The following is a 14,689-nucleotide window of genomic DNA, read 5'->3' on the forward strand; positions in this document are numbered from 1 at the left end:
CAGGGAGCCTGCAGGGGCTAGAACTAGGCCCCCAACACATTTGTAGAAAATATGCAACTTGGTCCTCATGTGTGACCACTAAGACGTGGAGTGGGACTGTCTTGTTTCCTGTTCCGTGCCACTGGGTCTCCTTCTGTCTATCTTGACTGCCTGGTTTGGCCTCAGTGGGAGAGGATGTCCCTAGCTCTACTGGGAATCCAAGTAGTGCTCCCTTGTCTCTGAAGAGAAGGGGAGGGATCAATGAGGGGAGGGATTGAAGAAACCAAGTCTAAGGAATAGATAATTAGATAATATTAGAGCCAAGGTAAGTCCTGTATCTCCATGAAGTTAATAAATGGAAGGTTGGGGATTTGTGCATAGGCCCTTTAAACTAATAGTCTATCTTTCACTGTAGAATGAGGCTGGATATGCATGTCTCTATATAGGGATTGGAAGGATGTTTAGAGGAGCAAGAGCTGCTTTGTACTGCTCCTTGAGAGCACTTTAGAATTTTGTGACACAGGTCAAGTGTGGCTTATGCCTTCTGATTGTCCACATACAATACTTGACATGTTGTGGAATGAGCTCTTTAGCACACACATTTTTATCCAGGACTTTGTTTTGCTGTGGTAAAGGACATTCTACAACAGTCAGTATGAACCAATTATGAGGATAGTTCAGCTAATATTCTGTGGAGACTAGTGATGGCCTCTCCCTCTCTTGGTTTGCTTTCTTTGCCAAGACTCCTACATGTCGATGGTGTTCCTGCTTCAGCTTCATGCCCCGGGGCTCCTGGCATCACAGAGTCACTATGTTGATAAATTCATCATCCTTCATCATTGCTGCAACTCCCAACGATGCTAATTGAATTCATTAGAAGAGGGGAACTTGACTTACACAGAGAGTGAGAATTTTAAAGTCACACAGCTATGGAGAAGGATGTGGCCATTTTTATCTACAAATTCTTCCATTTCTTCCCAAAAGGAAGCTGAGCTTCAGAGAAGTAAAGAGACTTGGTCCAGGCCCCATAATTATTAAAGAGGACCAACACATGTAAGAGGATGAGCAGTGTAGTACATTTATCTCCACTTAATCCCTACAGTTTCCAAAGATTGAAACTCACAGAAGGCAAAGATCATATCCCAGATATGTTTGTAGATAAAAAGGATGAAGATCAAATGAGTTAGTAACTGTTTTCGGGACACTAAGTATTTGTAAAAATACTTCCCATTTACTTCATGTGTAATTATGTTGAGAATGGAAAAATTATCTTAATTTTATAAGACATTATTTCATCAGTTACTTGATTAAGGATACTGCTGTGTACATAGTTGATGTTCCAACAAACTTTAATATGCTATATCTAGAGATCTTTAGGTGTGCCTTAGTTAGGTTTCCGTTGAGTGAAGAGACATCATGCCTGGCAACTCTTATAAAAGACAGCATTTAATTGGGGCTGGCTTACAGGTTCAAAGTTTCAGTCCATTATTATCAAGGTGGGAGCATGGCAACACCCAGGCAGTTACAGTGCAGGAGGAGCTGAGAGTTCAACATCTTGTTCCTAAGGCAAACGGGAGAAGACTAGAAGACTGAATCTTTCGGGCAGCGAGGAGGAGGGTCTCAAAGTGCACTCCTCCCCTCCCCAGTGACAAATTTTCTCCAACAAGGCCAAATCTACTCCAACAAGAACACACCTCCTAACAGTGCCACTCAACTGGGCCAAGCATATTAAAGCCACCACATTCTAATTCTTGTCCCCCACAGGCATTTTAAACTTATGAGCTAGTGGAGGCCATACCTAGCTACAGCATAATGCAAAATACATTTAGTCAAATTTCAAAAGTCCCATAGTCTGTACAGTCTCAGCAATGTTAATAGTCCGGAGTTCAAAGTCTCCTCTGAGATTCATCTAATTGCTTAACTGTAATCCCCTATAAAAACAAAATCAAAAAGCAGATCGTATACCTCCAATATCACAGGATATACATCAGCATTCCAAAGTGACAGAGTCTAAAAATGGATGGAAAAGGGTGGGGGGAAACATCCCAGTTACTAGGTAACTGAAATTAGAGTTTTCAGATTCCAGAAACCTCATTCAAAAGCTGAGTGAATACAGAAAGAAAAGACTTAGGAGGAATCTTCGCTGTTAGAAAATACACTTTTAGTATATGACTGTATTAACTAATAAGAGCGCTCTCTCTCTCTCTCTCTCTCTCTCTCCCTCTACCTCTCTCTCTCTCTCTCTCTCTCCTTAAAATGCAATTTTGTTGGCAGGTAACCTGATCAGTTTTAGACTTAAACAGTTGATCCTTCCCAAGGAGAGCAGCAAGTTACCGTGTTTGTGCTGATTAACAAATGTCCACGACTTTCCTGTGAATCCAGCACCCACCAGTTGTTTAGTAACAGATGTAAAGCAAGCCAGCAAGGAAGGAAGCAGAAAACTTGTCAAAAACAAAACACAAGATGAAACCAAACACCCTTACTTAAGTATCTCAGAATTATTCACTCTGGGTAATTGAGCTGTAGAGTGGAGCCGACAACAGAGTCTCCCTTGAGGGATTTTCTGTCACCCCAGACATTCATTTTATTTAAGTTAAGGCAGAAGATCACCCTTTGTAGGAAGACTCTCTTTTGTGCATAATAGTTATTCAGTAACCACTTATTTATTTTTAAAATTACATGTATTTATCTCGTGCGTGTGTGTGTGTGTGTGTGTGTGTGTGTGTGTGTGTGTGTGTGTGTACATGCTAGAAAGACTTTGTGGTGCTCAGAGGACAACTTGAAGAGTGGTTCTTTGGTTTCAATCAGGTATGATCTAAGGTTCAAACTAAGTTCCTCAAGACATCTGGAATGGAGGAAAGGATCTTTACCAGTTGAGCCATCTTGCCAGCCCTGATTTTAATGTGTTATTTAGAAAGATATTAGGAAGGAACATTCCTGTGCCATATTTGAGAATGCATGTATTATATTGATGAAAAAGATATAAACAAGAGGACTAATAAAAAAAACAGGGTATGATAATGAACCCACTAGTAGTTCAGAGCTCTTGAATTAAAGGTTCATGTGCTATGAGGTTTAGAATCCCGGGGAAGAAATCAGGTCAAAGATGTTGTGGACATGATGTGTCATTCAGAGGCTGATCAGAAATCGAAGTGTAGACTCCTTGAGAATGTCGAGGAGACACATGGGAAGAAGAAAATAATATTATTTGAGATGATAGAGATATTTTTCACAAATCATCTTCAGGAATACCAGAAGGCAAATTTATACTCAATTTAGTTACTGAATACTTCCAATCAATGTAGAGTGATTTCACTCAATAAAAATTTCAGAACAAAAGTAAAACCACACGGGAAGTGGCATTCTAAGTGGAAAACATTTTATCTCTGTCCATTCCTCAGTGCCATTAAGCAGCTGTGTTAGTTGTCTTTAGTGAGACTCTGCACATCATGGGCAAGGATTGTGAGCATTTTCCAATAGCTTTTCATAGGCTCGGTGAGTCTAATATTGCATGTATGAAATGCTAAACTGTTACTTAGCCTCATTACGTTATTTTCTCACAAGTACAGAGTACAACATTCTCAGTCTGAAGTGATATAATGGCACACTGAATATCGAAAGAGATATGATAATACATGGGTCTTCTGTGTGCTAATACTAAAGAAATTTTTTAACATAAAACAATTCCACTTTAGTAATTATTTATTGCCTAATATCAAAAATAGGTATATTTTTGTTTGTTTAAAGTCAACTACTTCTTCTAACACATGATGGGTATCTTACTTTTTAGCAGTGTGGGTGTCCTTTCATTTCGGGCATAGATGTTAAGATTTGAGATGTCATCTTGATGGATTCTTCCCTTGATGAGTAGGAAATGTCCTTTTCCATATATTTTGATTAATTTGGCTTGAAATCTAGTTTAAAAGACATTAGTTTAGTATGGCTATCCAGCTTGTGTCTTGGGTCTATTTCCTTGGAAAATGTCTTCCCAAATCTTTACTAGGAGGAAGTATCTATTGTTGATGTTGAAGTGTATTTCTTGTATGTAACAGTAGGTTGGATCATGTTTTTTTTATCCGTTATGTTAGCTGTGTCTTTTTATTGTCAAGTAGAGTCCATTGATATTAGAGATATTAATGATGAATGATTGTTAATTCCTGTTATTTTGTTGATGGTGGTGTGGTCGTAGTAATAGTAATAGTAATAGTAGTAGTAGTAGTAGTAATAAAAGTAGTAGTAGTAATAGTAGTAGTTGTCATAGTAGTAGTACTAATAGTAATAGTAGTAGTAGTAGTAATAGTAGTAGTTGTAGTAGTAGTAGTAATATTAAAGTAGTAGTACTAATAATAGTAGTTGTAGTAGCAGTAATAGTAGTAGTAATACTACTACTAGTAGTAATAGTAGTAGTAGCAGCAGCAGCAGTAGTAGTAGTAATAGTAGTAGTTGTAGTTGGAGTAATACTAGTACTAGTACTAGTACTAGTGCTTGTGCGTGTGCGTGTGCGTGTGCGTGTGTGTGTGTGTGTGTGTGTGTGTGTGTGTGTGTGTGTGTGTGCCTTCTTTTTGGTTTAGCTTGTGTGAGATTATTATTGCCTGTGTTTTCTCAGGTGTAGTTACCCTCCTTTTGTTGGGGTTTACCTTCTAGTTTCCTCTGTAGAGCTGAATTTGTGAATAATGTTTAAATTTGACATTGTCATCTTGTTTTACCCATCAATGATGATGAAAATTTTTGCTGGGTATAGTAATGGGGGTTGGCATCCATTGTTTCTTACAGTCTACAATACATTGGTCTAGTCTCTTCTGGCTTTAGAGCCTCCACTGAGAAGTTGAGTATAATTCTTGGTCTGCCTTTATATGTTAATTGGCCATTTCCCCTTGCATCTTCTAATATTATTTCTTTGTTCTGTATTGTTTCTTGTTTGTTTCTTTCAGAATGGTCAAAGCATCCAGGGATTTTTATTTTACTTATCTTAAAATATACCTTTGCCTTTTGTTTTTCTTTTTGTTTCTGAGTGTTGAAAAGACCTTTCTAAATACTAGGCAAGTATTCTTAACCTTTCAGAACATGCCGCGGTCGGCAATCTTGGAGGTTCCAAGGATCCGCGGGGGGACCCCTGTTGAGGACACGTGTGGAGCGGAGACGGGATGGCGAACAGAGACACAGACACAGAGAGAGTGTGGTCAACTGTTGCAACTTTACTAAGAGAGCATCAGACATTTATACACAATTTTCATTGCATAACAATCTTGGACCATGGCCAGAAATATTTGATTTTTCTGCAAAAAGGTACAGCTTGCTTTTTTATTTTCAGACTAGCCGCAGTCAGCCAGCCTAGTCTAGTTTTCCGTTTTTCACACCAAGGAGGAAGTTTCAGGGGACCGCAAGTCTAGCATATCTTACGCCATCAGGTCTGTGCACCTAGTTCTAACGCTCTAGTTAACCCTTTGATCCCATCTTTGTTAGTCCTGTAGATGCACATCCAAGGCTTGGGGCAATAATATTGCATGCCTGACCCCTGTCTAAAGTATCTGATGATCTGTGACCTCACCTCCCATTTCTCTTCTTCTGAGAGCACACACCAAGGAGGACGGGCTCTTGTCAATCTTTCTGACCAAGGCAGTGACAAATACCTGACCCTATATCCATCCTTAGTAACCCACCTATCAAAATTCAAATCATATTCTCCAGTAAATGGTAATGGAGCATCCGTTGGTCGATACACATGTGGTCCCCTGTAAGTACCTGGTTGCCACCACCTGTTTCTATACTCTGTAAAATATTCATAGCCGACCCAAAGCTCAAGGAATCATTTCTCAACAGTTCTACCAACACCCTAATAGAAGAAGTATCACTATCCTTATAAGTATAATTCTTTGCTAAATCTTTGATTTCCTTATCTATAAGAGAAGACATAATCTGCAACCTTGGAGTCCCTGTCATCAGAGGCTCTGTCTGCTGTAAAGAGGAAGTAGGAAAGCTTGTGGTATTAGTAAGCAAAAATAGATCAAGGCCTTCTGTCCTAATATTAGAGGAAATCTCTGTCTTGCCAAGATCATACTCAGAATCAAACAAAAAAGGAATAAAGAAATAAGTGCTGACAATGATCTTTCCCATGACCCAGATGCCCATCAGCCCAGAGCCAAGTTTGCAGCAGGGGGCAAGTCCAGGTGCACATCTTCTTGCAGTCCGCCGCACACAAGCAGGGGGCTTAACCACGTGTGGTGCGAACCCTCGAACCGGCTCCCACTCAGGCATCATGTCTGCCCCGGAGCTCGGTTATCTCTGCTGCAGGCGCGGCAAGAACACTTTTTTCTTTCTTTTTTCTTTTTTCCATTAATTTATTATTTACTCACTTTAAATCCTGACTGCTGCCCCCACCTCCTCCTGCCACCCATCACGCAATCCCATCCCCTACCCCCTTCTCCTCTGAGAGAACATCCCAGCATCACATGTCTGCAGGGTTTCCTATCCCACTGAGGCCAGACAAGGCAGCCCTATTGCGAGACTGAGCCACAGACAGGCAACAGCCTCTGCTCCAGTTGTTGGGATCGTACCCAAAGACCAAGCTGTACATCTGCTACATATGTGCAGGGGCCTCAGTTCAGCCCATGTATGCTATTTGTTTTGGTGAGTCAGTCTCTGAGAATCCAGAAAGTTTTAGTTTAGTTGACTCCGCTGGTCTTCCTGTGGACTTTCTATGCCTCCAGGGCCCCCAATCCTTCCCTCAATTCTTCCACAAGACTCCTTAAGCTCCATCTGATATTTGGCTATAGGACATCTGCATCTGTTTCAGTCAGCTGCAGGAACATCTCAGAGGACAACTATGTTAGGCTCCTGTCTGGAAGCATAACAGAATATCATCAAAAGTGTTAGGGATTGGTATTTGCCCTTGGGATGGATCTCAGAATTGGGCCAGGTTTGGTTGACCAATGCCTTAGTTTCTCTTTTATTATTGTTCCCAATATCCATTCATTCTTCTGGCCATCTGGCCCTCTCTCATGTCTCTTCCCATACTTTATCCAAAACTCCCCTCCTCATCCCCAGCCAGTTTCTCCCTCCATCTGCCCCCTATGGCTATATTATTCCCTTTCTAAGTGAGATTCAAGCATCCTTGCTTGGGCCTTTTTCCTTGTTTAGCTTCTCTGGGTCTGTGGAGTATAACATGGGTATCTTGCACTTTGGGCTAATATACACTTACATTTGAGTACATACCATGTATATCCTTTTGAGAATGAGTTACCTCACTGGAGATAAAATTTTCTAATGCCATCTCTTTGCCTGCAAAATTCATGATGCCTTGTTTTTAATATTGGAGTAGTATTCCATTGTATAAATGAACCACATTTTCTGTAATCGTTCTTTGGTCGAGGGGGTATCAGGGTTGTTTCCAGTTCCTAGCTCTTACAAATAAAGCTGCTATGAACATGATGGGGCATGCATCGTTACGGTATGGTGGAGCATCTTTTGGGTATATACGTCCAGTAGTGGAATAGTTGGATCTTCAGATCTTTAGATAGAACTATTCCCAATTTTTTTGGAGAAACTGCTACATTGATTTCCAGAGTGGTGTTACATATTTGCAATCCCACTAGCAATGCAAGAGTGTTCTTCTTTCTCCACATCCTCACCAGCATGTGCTGTCATCAGAGTTTTTGATCTTAACCATTCTGATTGGTGTAAGTTAGAATCTCAGTGTTGTTTTGATTTGCATTTCCCTGGTGACTAAGGGTATCGAACATTTCCTTAAGAGGTTCTGGGCCATTTGAAACTCCTCTGTTGAGAGTTCTCTGTTTAGATCTGTACCTCATTTTTATTAGGGTTATTTGGTTTTTTTTTAGTTTCTAACTTCTTGCATTTTTTTTAATGTATTTTGGATATTCGCTTTCTGTCACATGTAGAGTTAGTGAAGACCTTTTCCCAATCTGTAGGCTGTGGTTTTTATTGGATATTTTATTTATTTACATTTCAAATGTTATCCTCTTTCCTGGTTTCCCCTCTGGAAATCCCCTATCCCATCCTCCTACCCCCTACTTCTATGAGAGTGCTCCCCCAACACCCATTCCAGCCTCCCCTGCCTAGCATTCTCCTACACTGTGGCATGACCCTTCCTAGGACCCAGGGCCTCTTCTCCCATTGATGTCCAACAATGTCTGCATAAGCAGTTGAGCCATGGATCCCACCTTGTGTACTTTTTGGTTGGTGGTTTAGTCCCTGGGAGCTCTGGGGGATCTGGTCAGTTCATACTGTTGTTCTTCCTGTGGGTTGCAAACACCTTCAGTTCCTTCAGTCCTTTCTCTAGTTCTTGCTGAGCATTGGACCTTATGTTCAGTCCAATGGTTGGCTGCCAGCATCTGCCTCTGTATTTGTCAGACTCTGCCTCTCAGGCGACAGATATATCAAGCCCCTGTCAGCATGTACTTCTTGGCATCCATAATATTGTCTGGGTTTGGTGTCTGTATATGGGATGGATCCCAGGTGGGGCAGTCTCTGGATGGCCTTTCCTTCAGTCTCTGCTCCAAACTTTGTCTCTGTATTTTCTTCCTTGACTATTTTTCTCCCCCTTTCTAAGAAGAACTGAAGCATCTACACTTTGGTGTTCCTTCTCTTGAGCTTCACGTAGCCAGTGAACTGGATCTTGGGTTTTACTGACAGCGTCCTTTACCTTATAGAAGCTTTTCATGGAACCCATTAAATTTTCCATCTTAGTTCTTGTGTCTGGTGTTCTGTTCAGGAAATTGTCCCTTGCACCAATGCTCTCAGGGTTATTTCCCACTTTCTCTTCTATTAGATTTAGTGTTTCTGTTTTTGTGCTGAGGTCCTTGATCCACTTGGTCTTGAGTTTTGTGTGCAGGGTGATACATTTGGATCTATTTGCATTCTTGAACAAGCACACATCCAGGTAGACCAGCACCATTTGTTGAAAATGCTTTCTCTTTATCATTGTATGGGTTGGGACTTCATGAAGTGGTTGAAAGTGCTTTTATCCTACCACTATGAATAAAGAGGCAGATTTGACATTGCGTGTCAAAGACTGAAGTCATTAAGTGTCTGGACCCACCTGAGAGGTAAGTCATGCTGGAGAACCACCTCGCTTGGAGGTAGACACATAGTTATCTTGAACTTGCCTTATGGTCATTTTAGCCATATAAATGTCCTCAAAAATAAATTATACCCAGCTAAGAATTTTCTAACAATATTCTTTCCATTATTTTATTTCCCATTATTCTTCTTCAAATACTTTAAATACCCCTAAGCAAAATGTCCTTTTCAAGATGATATTAAGAGCAACACAAATATTTGCTTTAGGTTTTCTGTGGCAGTGGTCTCAAATTTTCATTAATTGATATAATAGGGAACTCAATGAATTCAGTCATTTTGATAAACATGCTTTTTTGTAAGGAGGGCTTGCAATATGTAATAAATTTTTTATGGTTAACTAGTTAGGGCTTTATTTTCTAAGTTTTATTTAAAATTTAAAATATTTACATTGGAAGCATACCATACACTATATTTTGAACATCCCCCCCCTCCTGGCTCCTTCTAATTCCTCCCTACCCACCTAAGTTTATGAACCTTCTAACTTTGCTAGGATGCCTGAAATCTTTATTCTGCCATATAGTGGTAAGGCGAGGAAACTATGCATCATTTGCAAGTACGCTCTATATCAAAGCGATCTGTTCATACGAATGGAAGCTTTAAAGTATTTATGTAGTATAAATTTGTTAATTAATAAACAACATTTAAAATAATTTTACTGGGGGTTGGGGATTTAGCTCAGTGGTAGAGCGCTTGCCTAGCAAGCACAAGGCCCTGGGTTCGGTCCCCAGCTCCGAAAAAAAAGAAAAGAAAAAAAAATAATTTTACTGCATTTTTGAGTGGAAACATCATTGCTGTTTACAGAATATCTACTTTTAGCTTTTAGTCATATACCATGCCAAACTTATAACAAACCTTGAGGTCCTGATTGATTCAGTCAGAAAACTATTAGTGGAGCTGCTACTGAAACCACGAACTTCATATTTTCAGTCTTTGGAGCAGAGCAGACAATAGAAATGATTCATGAAGTGCATTTCCTGGACTGATTAGACGGTTCAGGGAGTAAAGGCCACTAAAGTTGATAATCAGGTTTCGGTCACCAGAACACATGTGATGAAGGGCAAGAATGGAATCTTGAACATTGCCCTCTGACCTCCACATACATGCTGTAGTACACACACACACACTCACACACACACACACACACACACACACACACACACACACACACACACCTGCATGCAGGATGAACATCGAAATGAATGCTTTTCTTCTTAGCTCTGTGAGAGCAAAGCCACTGATGTAGGAGCATAGTGACTGACAGAATCCCCTGAGAGGGGACTAGGAATCCACCTTCTCCTATAATGGTACTGTGATAATTATTTAAAAGTCAGGGAAATCTAAGCAACCTGCCCTCATCTTCCTTTTTAATATGCTAGCCTAACAAAAATTTATGGCTCAGAGGTTAAGAACACTTGTTGCACTTACAGAAGACACTGATTCAATCACAACACCCACACAGAATTTATTAACTGTCTGTAACTCCAGTCCAAGGGGATCTGATTCTCTCTTTTGACCTTCACAGGCACAGGCATTCACATAATATACATATGTATATACAGGTCGAACACTCATACATAAAACAATAAAATAAATATTGAAAAGCTAAGAGAAGTTCTTACTGCAAAGCTTTCAAGGTATCGAATTATATATATGGTAATAATATAATACTTCTTATAATTTTTGTAATAATAAAATTAGTACCATCTATAGAAACATCAACTCGTTATTGAAAATTGTAGTAATCAACTGTAATGCAGTCTAGCAAACACTACTCATTTACTTTTGCTTTGAAAATTCCCACAAGTTTCAAAAGCAGCTTGTTCTCCGAGCCTCTTTCCAAAGGGAATTGATCTGTTTCCTTGTAATGAAGTCACTGTGAAAACAATTTCAGATTCAAGCCCATTTCTTACCTCAGGCTTAACATTGAAAGTCACAACTTTAATAGAATAATTCATTTTGGAGAGGTAGGCAGCCAAGCAATCATGTTAGCTACCACCATTTATTAATAATAAATGTAAAACACCAAGAGAAAATATACATTCTTAAGTCAATCAGACAATGTGGCATTCTGAATTACAACACAAAAATCTTTCAACTGTTCCTTGAAAACACTGGCGCATCAGGTTCAGTATTGATTGGGAAAAAATATGTAAACACAGACATGGAATGCACAATGAATTTCTTTGTATATTCTTCAGAGAGAGAGAGAGCACATTGTATGTCAATGTGTGCACGCATATAGCAAGAGGAATTTGTACTAGGAAAGTGTGACTTGTGGCTAAGGACTTGCTCTAGTGAGCTAAATACCCTAGCTCACACTAGTGCTTTGCCATTTAATGTTAGTCCTCTTGATCCATGCAGGAACTTCCCAGGAAGGTCAGCAGTATATCTAACAGATTGTGACAGCAGAATTATGGTTTCTAACAGGGTTGGCTTTTACACTACCTTAGAAAATGAAATCGCTTTTGATTTACAGTCACTTTACATTAATATGCATTTCTCTCTTGTATTTCACTGGAAATTAGGCAGGTCGGGTTTATACATTCTGCATTACTTCTTGAGGAGCCTACTAAATTACGTGTTTTACACAGATCATTCTGACTAAGTTGACACCAGGTGCAAACAACAAGAGGGAATATGTAGGAGGCTCTGGATTTTCTCGGATATTAATAGCGGTATTAAAGGCACTGAGATCTCTGTATGACATACTAGCCAAGGTGTATTTCTCTGTGAGTGGTCTTATATTCAGAAAAAAATATGAAATGACACAAATCAGAGACTCTAGAATGTCTGCCATGAGATATTTTTTTTGAAGTTATAAAAAATTTGGGGACTTCAGTTGATAAGAGGAAAGCTAATCACATATTTTATTAAAAACCAATACTAGATGGCAGTCCATTTTTATGCATGCTAAAACACTCTATCACTGGATGGTCTTGTGCTGTCTTCATTTCCACACTATCACTGATTACTTGGATGGAAACTCCACATCTGTCTGTATGCTCAGTCAAAGAAAGAGGAGCATAGAGGGTCAGTGCCAAAGTTGGAAACTGTTTGACCACCATTTTCTGAACCCAGGGACGCTGCTCTGGGTTCTCTTAAATCCAGGTTTTAAGGGCAAAACTTAAAGTCATTTGCACCGGAAGCCCTGCTTGCCATGCCAGGTTACGCCATGGAGACGTAGACGTACCTCCAAATCTCTGAGCTTTTCCGCCAATACTTATCATCTTCCGGTTGTCTCCGCGACATTGTTTTAGGAATCGGCAATGTGGAAATGTTGGTAACAGTGCTGATGGTTCTACAGGACTGCTTTCTTTCCCAAGGAACCGAAGGATTTTCTTTCTTGGCATTATGTATTAAAACGGGCTCTGAATGTGAAATTTCTGTTAATAAAACTGATTATATTTTCCTCTAAAAAGAAAGTAAAATTGGGAGACAAGGAATGGGTTCCTGGATGAATAACAGTTGCTGAGAACGACAGGCACTGACAGCCCAGACCCCTAGCAAAGTGGGAGCCCTAGGTTCCTTCTGAGGTTTCACTCATCACGACTAGCCTGTCTTTGAGGCTATTTTTCTTTTCTTTTCGTTCACTTGGTGATTCATTACTCAGTAAACCAAATGCTTCCTGCCTGTCTCCTGTACTTATCCGAATTACATGGATTAAAGTAGTCCTTTATAGTATTAAGATCACTTCATTTGAAGAAACTGTATCAAGGAAGACAGAATTAATGTAATTTTTAAAAGGAAAGAGACATGATGCACAATATAAACAAGAAAAGCCAAAAAGATAAGATAAAGTTAGGTCTACATTAAAAATTGAAACACGGTAGCATTCTAATAGCCACAGTTCCGTACCTAATGTCACCCATCCTTTCTGTAGGAGGAAATTTAACTTCGAGTCCCAGAAGCTTCTCTTGTTAGGATGACTTAGTCATGAGCTCCCATCCTCACAGCAGGAAGTGTTCCCCATTTGTTATTAGATTTATGCATGATTGCAGGGAGCAGCTTGCCTCTAGAAGTGGAATCATGAAGGCCTTATCCCTGAAGCCAAAGCTACCCTAGGGGTCAGGTCTAGTAAAGCCTTCATACAGTGGGAATGGCGTCTTGTCCACTGCCTCCAGCACATATCCAGATTCTCCATAGACCTATTGTAAGCTGGGTTTGCACCAATAGCAAGTTGTAAATACACAAAGAAAAACCTCTTGGACATTCAGTAATTCAGTAGTTCAAAATTTTGCATAATTATTAATTTCAAAGTATATATGTGCGGTGTGTGTGTGTGTGTGTGTGTGTGTGTGTGTGTGTGTGTGTTTGTGGTTTCCCTTGTTTGTCAGTATATTTCTGATGAGAGCTCAAGAGTGAGAACCTTCCTAGATTGCTTTTTCTGTCTCTCTGTCGCTCTCTGTCTCTGTCTCTTTCTGTCTCTCTGTCGCTCTCTGTCTCTCTTTGTCTCTCTTTGTCTCTGTCTCTGTCTCTCTGTCTCTGTCTCTCTCTCTGTCTGTCTCTTTCTGTCTCTCTGTCGCTCTCTGTCTCTCTTTGTCTCTCTCTGTCTCTCTCTCTGTCTCTCTTTGTCTCTCTCTGTCTCTGTCTCTCTATCTCTGTCTCTGTCTGTCTCTGTCTGTCTCTGTCTGTCTCTGTCTGTCTCTCTGTCTCTGTCTCTCTCTCTCTCTCTCTCTCTCTCTCTCTCTCTCTCTCTCTCTCTCTCTCTCCAACAGTTCTCTTGTTGACTCTGGGACTTAGTTTTCTCTACTTTTCTCTAGACTGGCTGGCCTGCAAGTCTCCAAAGTCCTTCTGTTTCTGACACCCCTGAACTGGGAAAATATGTGTGAGCTACTAAACCCAGATTTTTCATGGGTTCTGAATATCTTAACTCATACTTAAGTAGTAAGTCCTATACCACTGATCCATTTTCTCATCCCCTCAGTGCAACTAGTCTTACCTGGTTATGAACACTGGACTTACGTGAGGATGCTGGAATGACAGGGATTTTTCACTTGGTCCTTTTACATCCATGAACCCCTAGGAGTGGAACTGCAGGGTAGCTAAGGTAGGAGGACTCCTTAAGCCCCCCAAATTTGATTCCACGCTGAGAAATATTCTGAGATTCCCTTTTCAAAAACTGTAGGTGGAAAGGCTTAACCAGGAAGGCAGGAAGGACAGAAAAAAAAATTCTGGGAGTATGCAAGAGAGTTAACCAAAAAGAAGGTTGTCTGAAAAAGATATATAAAGGCATACTAGCCTACTCTTATACAAGCCAATTAGACAATATAGTTAGAGGTGAGAGAACAAATGTGATGCAAAGGAAGGGAAGGGGAATACTGGGGTTCAAATGGGGATAGGGAAGAGGAGCAGGCAATGAGTGGACTAACTGAAGCTAAGGATATGTAGAAAATGCTTGTAGAACCATTTAAGGGTAAGCTAATTTCAAAATACAATCGTAGTGCCTGGCATGGGATAGCTTCATGAGTTCCTGGTTAAGCAGTCCGCATTGGTCTCCAAAACAACATATTGGCATTGTGCTATTTCATCAACTGAAACTATATAGTAAGATGCTGTTGCCGAAGACACCTTGGGAGCAGGACAAAATGGATTGGATCTCAAGCCAACCAAG

This window comes from Rattus rattus, chromosome 4 (genome assembly GCF_011064425.1).
Source record: "Rattus rattus isolate New Zealand chromosome 4, Rrattus_CSIRO_v1, whole genome shotgun sequence".
In the NCBI taxonomy this organism is placed as follows: Eukaryota; Metazoa; Chordata; class Mammalia; order Rodentia; family Muridae; genus Rattus; species Rattus rattus.